At 36.2% G+C, this 12,304-nt stretch overlaps 1 non-coding gene across 1 annotated transcript; it reads left to right on the forward strand.

Moving 5' to 3' along the window:
* The first annotated feature begins 4,283 nt into the window (after positions 1-4,283).
* LOC131183680 (small nucleolar RNA R71) lies at positions 4,284-4,390 on the forward strand. Its single transcript, XR_009151719.1, has one exon. It is a non-coding gene; the product is annotated as a small nucleolar RNA R71 (small nucleolar RNA).
* Positions 4,391-12,304: the final 7,914 nt, after the last annotated feature.

Below are 12,304 nucleotides of genomic sequence, written 5' to 3' on the forward strand. Positions count from 1 at the left end.
CACAATTTAAATCAAATATCATAAGAATGCCATAATTCAATATTTCACATTGTTCAAAACAGTATGCAAAAGATGATTATAAAAAAATGTACGTTGATTATAAAAACGTTGTGTCGCCCCTTAGCCTGACTTAGCCTCCTCGGGTTCCTTCCCGATATTCTTTTCAACTGAAACACACAATTTTACAATGTTTCAGTACTAGAACTTAACACAAATCCAAAAATAAATTTAGCTTCACATTTACTTAGTTCTAACGTGTTAAATTCGACGTTCTCAAAATTTTTGTGTTTCGGGTTACTATTCACTATACTATTCAAGTCAAATAGTTGACTTTCTAAGGCTTAATAGGTATGGGAACTCCAACTTCACCCACATACCACATTTTGGTCACTAAACTTGTTGGTTTTGATCATTTTCTTAAAGCTTAGGTCTTTTAGGCAAAATTGCAAATTTTCGATTTTGGGGTCCTAAGTTGCACTGTTTCATTGGTCCTTTTACTGTTGGAATTTGGCAAAACTTCCTTCATAGAAAATGTTCCTTATTGTCTTAAGTGTATTCTCATTTTTGGATCACCCCAATTGGAGTTTTGTAGCTCAAGTTATAGCCAAAATACAATTACTGTTCACGTGCACTGTTCATGCTGCAATTTTGGTTCTGGTAGATTTTTTATCCAATTTCGTACAGTAATTTGATCAAGTTAAGTCCATAATTTGGTCTAACTTCCTTCATACGAAATGTTCTACTATGTCTTAGGTTTCCATCGGTTCAAGAATCGCCTAAATCGGAGTTTTCTAGAGAGAGTTATAGCCATTGGAACTTTACTGCTCAAATGGAAATCTGCAGTTTTGCAGGTTCGGTAACTCAACTTTGCTCAATCATTTGGTTAGGTTAATGGCATAATTTGGGTTGGTATTCTTGATGAAAGTTTTAGATCTATATCTTATCTAATTACTGGTAAAATTTCAGGTCATTTTGACCTTCCTAGCTCGAGTTATGACTAAATGAAAAATTACTGTTCATTTGGTCAGTTTATGCAGTGGCAGCCTACTCTCATTTCACTTTGGTCAATTGGTTCACTAAGTTTTGATCAGTTTTTTGCCATGGTTCCTTAATGAAAATTGTGCTATTTTATGTCTATTTTCATCCCCAATTTGTGGCATATCAATTGGACTTGTAAAATTTTCGTTTTGGTCTTTCAAAGTTGGCTTGGTCATGCTGCCAGCAGCATGACCATTTACCCTACGAATTTGACATCCATTCTAACAATTCCCACACATCTCCTTTGGTCATTATTGACCATTTTTCTCTTCACAATAGGTCAAAGTCATCATTTATGCATTTCTCCAAAATTTGCCTCAAAACCCTAGGTCTCCAAACCCTAATTACACTAAAATGTTGCATTTATTCCCATTTATGCATTTCCAACTTACTACCATTCTCATGCAAGCTTACTAACACATTTAATTCATTCAAAATACATCAAACTCTCCCACATCCATGGCTGGCTGAAATTCCAGTTTGTTCTTCCCCATATAAATTTTTTTAATTTTAAGTGTATTTACAAGTAAATCAAGCTATAAACACAACTACTAAAGTTCAAATTTACAAATGGATGTGCTTACCTCACTTGAATTTGAATTCTCTATTTTCTCTCCTCTTTTCTTCTTTCTTTGATGATCAATCTCCTTTTCAAGTAACTAAAACAAGTTTTTATAGGTGAATTTGGGGTAAGATAAGATCAAATGGGTGTATAAAAGCTTGAAGCAAGCTTTAATGGTGAAGTTCCCATGGAAGGCTCATGGAGAAGGTGGGGCGGCAACTTGGGAAGAGGAAGGGCTTTCTAAAATTTTTTTTTTCTTTTCTTTTCTTTAATTTTTATCCCTTTTACAAGACTAAAAATCCTAATTACTAAATAATTTAATTAATTTCTTTATGACATCATGCATGATGTCATCAACTTTGACTTTTCCATCTTCTTTTTCTTTTTTTTTATTTATTTATTTTTCTATTAGTTCTTTAATTTAATTCTCGATTCCGAAATTTTCTTTTCTCTGATTTTATTTGTGATTAGGTAGAGTCACTTCCGGGGTCAATTGACCAAATTGCCCCTCGCGGTTCATCCCGTTTGCAAATAATTCCATATTTCTTTCGGTTCCCTGACCTAATTATTTGACTGACTTAACAGTTCTTTTTCGTGATTTTCTCTTTTCCACTGTGTCCATAAGGGTCCTAAGGACCGCAGCGTCACTTTTTACGGTTCGAAATTTGAGTTTAAAATGACTTCGCAGTCATTCCCGAGAAGGTCACCCATCGCTGTGACTCTCAGCTCGTTTAACTTCTTTTGTTCTGTTTTTCTTATTTATACTTAACTAATTGAACATTACTAATTATTTGTGTTTGTGGCTTATCTAGTTGTCTTAAGTGTGGTTCTAATCCCCTTAACTGTCCGGACCGACACCGGTCACCGGAACAGTGAAATCTACTAGGCTATGCAAACGGGGTGTTACATTTGTGGGCTTCAACTCTCCCATATTTAGCTTCTCATATATTAAAAGAGGCATTAGGCTAACGCTAGCTCTAAGGTCACATAAGGCATTTGCCACACAGTTATCACCTATATGATAAGGAATGGAAAACACTCCCCGATCTTTGAGTTTGGGAGGTAACTTGTTCTGAATTATAGCACTGCATTGCTCTCCCAAGTTGATGGTATCATAATCCTCTAGCCTTCTCTTGTTGGTAAGAATCTCCTTCAAAAACTTGGCATAACTTGACATTTGGGATAGTGCCTCAGTGAATGGCATTTTGATATGCAACTTTTTTAGCATTTTAAGGAATTTTCCAAATTGTTTGTCTAGTCTATACTTGATGAATCTTTGAGGGTAGGGAAGGGTGGGCTTATAAGGTTCAGGTGGGATGTATGGTTTCTCTCCCTCATCTTGCTCACTTTTGCTTTCTTCTTATTTTTCATTTTTCTTGCTCTTAACTAATTTTTCTTCTTTTGTGCTCTCTTTTTCTTCTTTCTTATTTTCACTCTCTTGACCAACTTTCTTACCACTTCTCAAGGTCACAACCTTACATTGTTCATGGAAGTTTTATGGTTGGCTAGGTAGTTTGCCATAGGATTTACTTCCTAATGAGCTTGCTTGTTGAGCCAATTGAGTCTCCAATATACGGTTGTGGTGTAACGGTCGGGAACCAACCACTAGAGGAATTGTCCGCTTTGGCTATAAGCCTCACGGTTTTATCCCATAGGTGGAATGGAGAACTTCCAGGAGGTCACCCATCCTAAGATTTCTCTCAAGCGAGCACGGAGATGGTCTTGGGTTCAAAAAGTAATGATATATAAAATGGGAGTACTAATCACTAGAGGCGCCTTTTGGTGGAATGGCCTGGAGAGTTGGAAGAACTCCAGGGTTAAGCGTGCTCGCTTGAGAGAAATCTTAGGATGGGTGACCTCTTGGGAAGTTCTCCATTCCACCTATGGGATAAAACCGTGAGGCTTATAGCCAAAGCGGACAATTCCTCTAGTGGTTGGAGCCCAATCGTGGGCTTGCAGTTGATCCATGGTATGTCTCATGTATTGCATTTCTTCCTCTAATTTTCTATTCATCTTGCTTTGTTCAGCAAAAAATTTCTCCATCCTGGTTTCCAAGGTTGGCTTTGGTTCAGATGGTGGAAGAGGTTGTTCTGCTCTTGATTGATATCCAGGTTGTGGCTGCCTTGTGGACTGAAATTGAGGCTAAAATCGAGGTCTATTCTGCTACATATACTGTTGGTTATGAGAATAATTTTTGCTTTGACCTTGTTAAGCAAAAGTTGCTTGTGGTCTCTATGTTGAGTTGTTCACATTAGAGTAAGAATTTCCCATATTTTTCTGTTGATAACCTTCTACATAAGCAGCTTGTTCTTGCAAGTAATCATCACCATAAGAAGAGTAATCAACTTCACAACTTTGGATTACATCTGTGTAGGCAACTTGTTGCATAGTTATAGGAGTTGAAGCTATTGCCTTTGTACAAAAATCACAAAGAAACTGAGTCAACTGATCAAATCGTGCATTCATGTAGCTAACTGAGTCAAGTTCATAGATCCCAGCCTTCTTTAGCTCAATTACTCTTGGATTTCCCCATAAATGGGTATTATGAGCATTCTTCTCTAACAGATCATAGTATTCTTCACTTGTTATTCTCATGAAATCTCCTCCTACTTGTGAATCAATTGTATTTCTTATGGCTGGAGTAACTCTGGTGTAGAAATTCTGAACAATCATCCATTTGGGTATTTCATGATAAGGACATTGCCTTTCAAGCTCCTTAAATCTCATCCAAGATTCATACATAGTTTCATCATCCCTTGGTTTAAAAGCTACCATCAAATTTCTCAAATGAGTGGTCTTCCCAGGTGGGAAAAATTGAGATAGAAAAGCTTGAGATAGCTACTCCCAAATAGCTATAGTAGCTTGTGGAAGTGAGTCATACCACTTTAATGCTGAATCTCTAAGAGAGAATGGGAATAAGATAAGCTGAATCACTTCATCTGAAACTCCAGGCTATCTTTGTGTGCCACATATCATCAAAAATTTCTTCAATTGAGAATGAGGATTCTATAGTGGACTACCTCGAAATTGTGAATTCTGGACCATTTGAATGAGACCAGTCTTTAACTCAAATTGATTAGCTCCAATAATAGGTCTGTTATCTCTCACATCTGGACATCTAGGAAAAGCATAATCTAACATGAATCTTCTCTAAGGATCATTTTGATTAACAATTTCATTCTGCATGTTTTGATCATTTCCTCCATTATTTCCATCAATAGCTCTATTTTGATTCTCCATATTTTTAATTTTCTCCTCTTGCTTAGACCTTTGTTATTCTTCTTTTTCTGCTTCTTTTCTCCTCTTAGATTCCTTTTTGTTGGCTTGATAGAATTTTTCAATTTCAGGGTTGAACAACAATTGAGTATCATTTGTGCTTTTCAATCATCTCATAAACTAGAAAAGTACCTGAAAAACACAAGGAACAGCAGTGAAAATAAAAGAAAATAAAAATTATAATCAGCTCAAAACAATTAAAATCCAACTTAAAAACAAACAAATCCCTGGCAACGTCCCTAAAACTTGATGTTAGCTGTGAAATAGCTTCCGCAAGTGCACGGGTCATAGTAGTATAGTTTTAAAAATATCGTTCCCACAGGAAATTATGCTTAAATTAGAAATAAAAGAATAAGTTAATTAGAATGCTGAAATTTAAAGATATTGATAATGAAATTTAAAATTAAAATTGGTATTTGAGGAATTTAAACCAAATCAAACAATCAATTAAGTTAATTAAACTAGGTGACTAAAATTTGAATTAAAATTACTAATTATCAAATTGGGAGGAATTAAATCTAACTCCGATAAAAATTAAAGTGATTCTAGAGATAAGGTTTTCAATATTGTTTGCATATAGTGTCACGACCCAACCTATGGGCCGGACACTAGACACAGGCCTAAAGCCGAAGCCAGGCTAGTAAGTAGCCTTAACTATTCATTAACCCAACTCTAAGGCCCATTTGGGCCCAATTTCAAGAAAACAAACGGACAGAGTCCGGCCATAAAATGGACTTTCCAACGGGGAGTTTTCGACTCACCCGACCTGTAAACACAATAAACAATCCATTGGGGAGCTCAGCTCACCCTCCACATACTCATCAACATAATAATAAATGGGAGCTCAGCTCCCTCATCCAATCCATCAAAACAGACTTAAAATATTAAGTTTACAGGTCCAACATGATAATATATTACAGACCAAATTCAAATAATTACTGCTAACACATGCGAAAATTCTAGGAGTAAATAAAATTACACAAATATTAATAAACAACCTGCGAAGTAGAAAAGCAGGTTAACCCTGAACAAAATATCCTCCTGTGGCCTGTAAAAATTTTTGAACAGAGTGAGCGTTCGACTCGAGAGTAAAATATCAATTTTAACCATAATCTCTATAACTATCTCAGAACTAATGCACCAGAGAGTGAAATGCAACATCAACATCATATTCACATCATAGCATCAAAAGGTAATTTGGAGCACTCACACACCTGTAGCATCAATCATAATATATTGGGAGCCGATCCCTATACTGACTCTCTTAAATCCAACACAGTGCCAACAAGAACTCAAGCCGGTCTTTCGCTTAATAAACCAAATCGAGGGTCCCAAATAAGAACTCAAGCCGTGACTACCCTCGAAGGATCGGTCCCAGAAGAACTCAAGCCGTGACTACCCGTCCTATCCATAGTCCACACCACATCACACGCACGCCAACGCACGCACACCGCCTCCAAATTACCACAAAGAATACTCATGGCACATTAACGATTATGAATGCAACATAAATCGTGCCTAGAGTTTAACTACATAAATATATGCATATAAGTGATGCATGGGCATGCTGAACATATAATAATATCGAAATTACAATTAAAATTAATATTTTACTCACAAACTTGACGACAAATTACTGTGGCGGCTGGGCGGAGGAAGAAGGCTGTCCCGGCTCACCTGACAATTACATTACATCTATTTAATAAATTTGACTCAATACAATAAAGAAAAATATCAAGTACGTCCTAAGTCGTGTAGAAAATCGTGAGTCTCCCTATACATAGGACCTACCCGACCTGCAAAAGGGCTAAAAACGCACTTCTATATTCACAATCCATATATCAACAGTTCAATCATATACACAGCCCCTCCTGGGCCCATCAAATCAGTCATCAATCACAATATGCAAAATTTCAATTTAGTCCTTATTATTGATCATTTTTACAAAAATTGCCCAAACAAGCTCTAAAAATTATAAAACTTTGCCCCGCGGTCCTTAGCAATATTACTAAGCTATTGTAAAAAGAATCGTAATTTTCTAAGCTACCACGAATATTTTATGGATTTTTAATCCTATTTAAGCACTAGAAAATTATGTAAAAACAAGGTTCGGGTTTACCTTTGCCGATTCCGACTTCGGGAACGCGCTCGACGCGTCGACAATGGGGCTAGCCAAAACCTCGCCCAATTCGAGACTTTTCCAGAACGGTCCATTCGCCCAAATTTGCGACTTGGTCAATCGCCGAATTTCCGCGAATCGAGGATACCTACACGAAGCCCATAACACGGGGGTTAGTACATAAATTTTTCAGAATTTTCTAAGCTCATTTAATGCTCGAAAATACACCGCGGTTCCGTGGACCCACCAAAAACGGTGTCGGAAAAATTCAAATTTATGTAGTTGCGAAGCTCTCGACGAATGGAGCGTCTTTGGTGGCCTCGGTTTCCTCGTGGGATTCACGGTTGCCGAGAAATCTAGCCCAAAAGTCGAAATGGGCTAAAATCTTCCCGAGCTAAAATCGGACAATCCGCTAGATGGATTTGGCGTTCTTGGTGTCTATGGAAAGCTCTCCGAGTAGATGATTTTGGACACAAGACCGGTCCAATTGGTGGCCGGATCGGCGGACGGGGAAGTCAGCGGCGCGCGCAGGGGGCGTTTCGCGCGGCGTTTTCCGGCCGTTGGCCGCGCCATTACTGGCCGGCGCTGGCGCCGGGTCACTGGCCGGGCTGGCCGCGCTAGGCGAGAGGAGAGAGAAACGGGAGAGAAAAGAGAGAGGGACGACGCGCCCTGGAGACGAAAAAGGACGAAGGAAATGGGCCGGTCCGATTCGACCGGTCCGATCCGTCCGTTCGATTCGGCCGGTTCGATTCAGATACAAAATTTTGAATTTTACTGCCTCGGACCAAAACGAGGTCCAAAATTCTGAAAAATTCCATAAAACTCAGAAAAATACGTAGACTCCAAATATATTTTTAGTTTTGCCACGTGGTCTTTAAATTAATTTTTAAAAATCATCAAAGTTTATATTTTCGGAAAATCGAACCCGATTTTTAAAATCCGAAAAATCTCAAAAAAATTCCTAAAATTCAAATAAAATTAAAACACCAAAAATACTCATAAATAATAAAATTTTGGGGTGTTACATATAGTTTATCCCCAATTTAGCCAAACACATGAGAATTACAATTTTGAGGGAAATTAATTCTTAGTTCTTTAAAACCTTTTTTAAGATATGGTTTATCCCCAATTTAGCCAAACACATGAGAATTACAATTTTTGAGGAAAATTAATTCTTAGTTCTTTAAAACCTTTTTTAAGCATTTCAAAGTTTGCATTCATCAAATTAAACCATGTTTTCAAGGTATTTCAAACCTGACAAAAATCCAATTAAAGCTCTAATTGATTTGAAAGTCCTCTTAATCTTCTTAGCTTATCTTTAACACCAAGAAAACTAAGCTTAATGCAAGATTATCTATCCCAAACATTCACTTTTCAATCCATCTGTTAAGAATTAAAACTTAACTTAATAAGGGCTCATTCATCAAGCAAGGCAATAAGCTCACAAGCAATAAATCAAAATATAGCAAGTATCATTTAAATGACTAAATCAGCTCAAAAACCACAATACAAAGCAATATTTACAGATCCATCTCTAGAATCTCAAGGATCTACTCGCAAATCATGATTTCAAGACAAACCCAAATATAGAAATGAAGAAGAAATGAAAATCTAAGCTAAGGGACGGAAAAACCCAGTAAAATGACGAAGAATCTGCGGTTGGAGTATTGCAGAAGGCGTCCTCTGCTACTGCAAAATCGATCTCACGTGCTCCTCTTTCTTTCTCTCTCTCTTATAAAATCTCCTTATTTTTCCTCCCTTAAAGAAAGAGAAAAAGGTATTTATATATGGTGCAGAGGTCTGCCCTAGAATGGGCTAAAAAGACAGAAAATTCTGGAGAAAATAATGTATTAAATCAGAGAGACGAAAATGCCACATCAGCAATTTTCATTAAAATGTCACAAGCTGAGTCGGTTGTGTTGCGCCTTGTGTTGCAAGTTGTGTAACTTTCTGTCTGAAAAAAACTTCATATCTGACAACGACACAACCCGTGACACAAGCTGTGTCATAGGTTGTGCAACTTTCTATTTCTTTAACTCAACTTCAAAATTTTGCAATTCAATTCTAATTTTTTTCAAATGGCTGCTCTGATCAAAATACACTAAAATTCTCTAAATTTAACCTACAAAACAAACAAGTTCCAAAAATTAAACTAAGAAGTGTAAAAAGACAAAATTAACTAAATATATACTAATATCTATAGTAATTGCTATAAATAAGGGTAAATTATGTGAAAAAATTATATCTAAATGATGATATAAAATGCATGCATCAACACAAACTTGACTTTCATAATTTAGACTCTACAAAAATCTTAAACAATTGTTGTGAAACTATCATTAAAGTCAAAGAACTTGGATGGTATGGCAAGTTGACAGCTGAGATATACATCATCATTCAAAGTTAGCAATGATTTATATCTCTACAAAGTAGTGGAGGACTCACATATAAAAGTACCGATTAAAACAGAAAGCTTCTTCTGTGGGAATGCATTGATTGACTCTTTTGATATCACCAGTTGGACCAATTCTTTCACGAAGTTGCATCACTAAACGTCTTATCTAATTGATGATTTTTGCACATCAAAATTCACCCCCTAATATTTATCCAACACATTCTAGAAAGCCTGTAACAACAATATCAGATTTCGAACTTATTCTCTGATGTATTCTAATGTATCAAAGTTGCACAATATGTTCTTTAGCTTTTCTCTCTTTTTCTTTTTTGTTTTGTTTCTTCCTTCCTTTCTTCTTCCATTTTTTTTCTTTTCTTTTTCCCTTTAACAAAGGAAGGATTATTAAAGAGAAACACAGAGAATACTAGGATAAGTGAATCAAAGGATAATAATGCTAATAATAATAATAAAACAAAGTTCCCCATTCATAGGTAAAACACCACATGTACATCCCAGAAGCATAATCCAATCATCTTTGATAAAGAATAGTTTCATTTCAGCTTGGATTCTGAAACCTCTAGAAAGCATTTTATCTATTGGCATGCTTGGAAGATTCCTATTGTCCACTGGATCAAATTGACGATAAAGATGCAATTGTTGATTAACTAATGCACCCAAAGTTCGCTCAAACAAAGATGCTATGAAGATATAAAAAATGTAAAGAACCAAAAAGAACAAATACTGAATAACTTTATAAAGACTGTTCATTTGGGGAAAAATCGATGTGGTCAAAGCTGAAGTGGATCAGAAGATCATTATGAGAATAGGATGCAAAATTGAGTTGGATTCATTCAGTATAAATTTTAGGGAAGACATAAGACAAAAAATATCAAGAAGAGGAACTTTGAATGTTTTGATCTTGCATGGCAACATTAGCGTGACACAGAACTATGCCACCATCAAAACTATTACCAACAATTATCTGTTGGGAGAAGAATTATCATAAACTGTAAACTTCTCTACTCTTGAAAATCAAAACATATAAGGCTATTTAAAACAGAAATATGACTTATCCTAATCTAGATACATTTGACTTGGACATCTAGATAAACTCAACACATAATAGCAATTAATTCAAATTTATCTTCCAACACTCCTCTTTAAACTTGAATTTTAATTATCCCAAGCTGAGCTCTTAGTCTGGAAAAATCTGCAAACTTTAGTGCCTTGGTCAAAATATCAGCAACTTGATTATGAGACTTCACATACTTCAGCTGCACCTCTTTCTTGCTAATGCTCTCTCTAATAAAATGAAACCTGGTATCAATGTGTTTGCTTCTGTCATGAAAAATGGATTTTTTCCTAATGCTATGGCTGACTTGTTATCAATAAAAACTTTAGTAGCTTCTTCTTGTGGAATTGCCAACATGTGTAACAACTTCTAAAGCCATATAGCATGACAAACACATGAAGCTGTAACTACATATTCAGCTTCACAGGTTGAGAGAGTCACAATTGGTTGCTTCTTCAAACTCCAAGTGAATGCAACTTCACCAATGAAAAATAGAAAACCTGTAGTGCTCTTTCAATCATCAATATCTCCTCCGCAATCACTATCACTATATCCAACCAATTTGAAATTGTTAGAAGCAGAATAAAACAAATCATACTCCATTGTACCTTTCACATAGCGCAAGATTCTTTTAGCAGCTTTCATGCGCATGGTAGTTGGTGCCTCCATATATCGATTGATGAGACCAACTCCACAAAGAATATCTAGCCTAGTACATGTCAAATACCTTAGATTTCCAACAAGCTTCCTCTACAAGGTTGGATTCACCTTTTCACCATCATCATATCGAGATAGCTTTGGCAATTCTCCATGTTGAACTCCTTCAGAATCTTTTCTGCATAAGCCTTTTAAGAAGTAAAAATGCCATCATCAGATTGTTTCACTTCAATTCCAAGATAATATTAGTCATATCAAATTCTTCAGCCATCTCCTTCTTAAAATCTTCAAATATCAATAGACTATTTCCAGTAAAGATCAAATCATCAATATACAAGCAAACAATTAGCATATTACCATTTTCCTTTACCTTAACATAAAGGCCATATTCATGAGGACACTTTGAGAACCCTTTCTTTTAAAAATAATCATCTATGCGGAGGTACCAAGCCCTGGGTGCCTTTTTTAACCCATACAATGCCTTCTTCAACTTCAAAACTTTATTCTCTTACCTTTTCACAACATGGCCAAATGGTTGCTCTACATACACTTCTTCTTCCAAGTGCTCATTCAGAAATGTTGATTTTACATCCATCTGAAAAATTCTCCAATTGTGTTGAGCTGCTAATGCCATGATCAATCGAATAGTTTCCAACCTAGCAACAAGTGCGAACACTTCATCATAATCAATTCCAGGCTTTTGACTGAATCCACTTGCCACAATATGAGCTTTGAACTTCTTCACCTCACCTTTCTCATTCTTCTTTACTTTGTAAATCCATTTTTACTCCAACAGGCTACTTTCCTTCTGGAAGATATATCAACTCCCATGTGCCATTTTTCTAAATTGCATTTATTTCTTCATCCATTGCAATTCTCCATTTTTCTTCTTGCATTGCTTCCTTGAAATCTATGGGCTCTGCATCTGCAAAAAGACAATAAAGAGCCTAATCATGAATTTCTTCAGTTTCTACATAAATATCTTGTAGACTCTTCATCTTTCGAGGCCTTTCGGAGGAGCTTTGAGGAGTTAAATCATTATGAACTTGAACTAGAGTGCTTGGAGGTGTGAAAATCTGCTCATCAACTCTGCTTTGATCTGAATGATTATCAAACAAAGGAAGAAAACTATAATCATTAGTTTGATTCTCCCATCTCCAGAAATCATCTTCATCAAACTTGGCA

The sequence above is a fragment of the Hevea brasiliensis genome, chromosome 9 (assembly GCF_030052815.1).
Source record: "Hevea brasiliensis isolate MT/VB/25A 57/8 chromosome 9, ASM3005281v1, whole genome shotgun sequence".
Taxonomy (NCBI): Eukaryota; Viridiplantae; Streptophyta; class Magnoliopsida; order Malpighiales; family Euphorbiaceae; genus Hevea; species Hevea brasiliensis.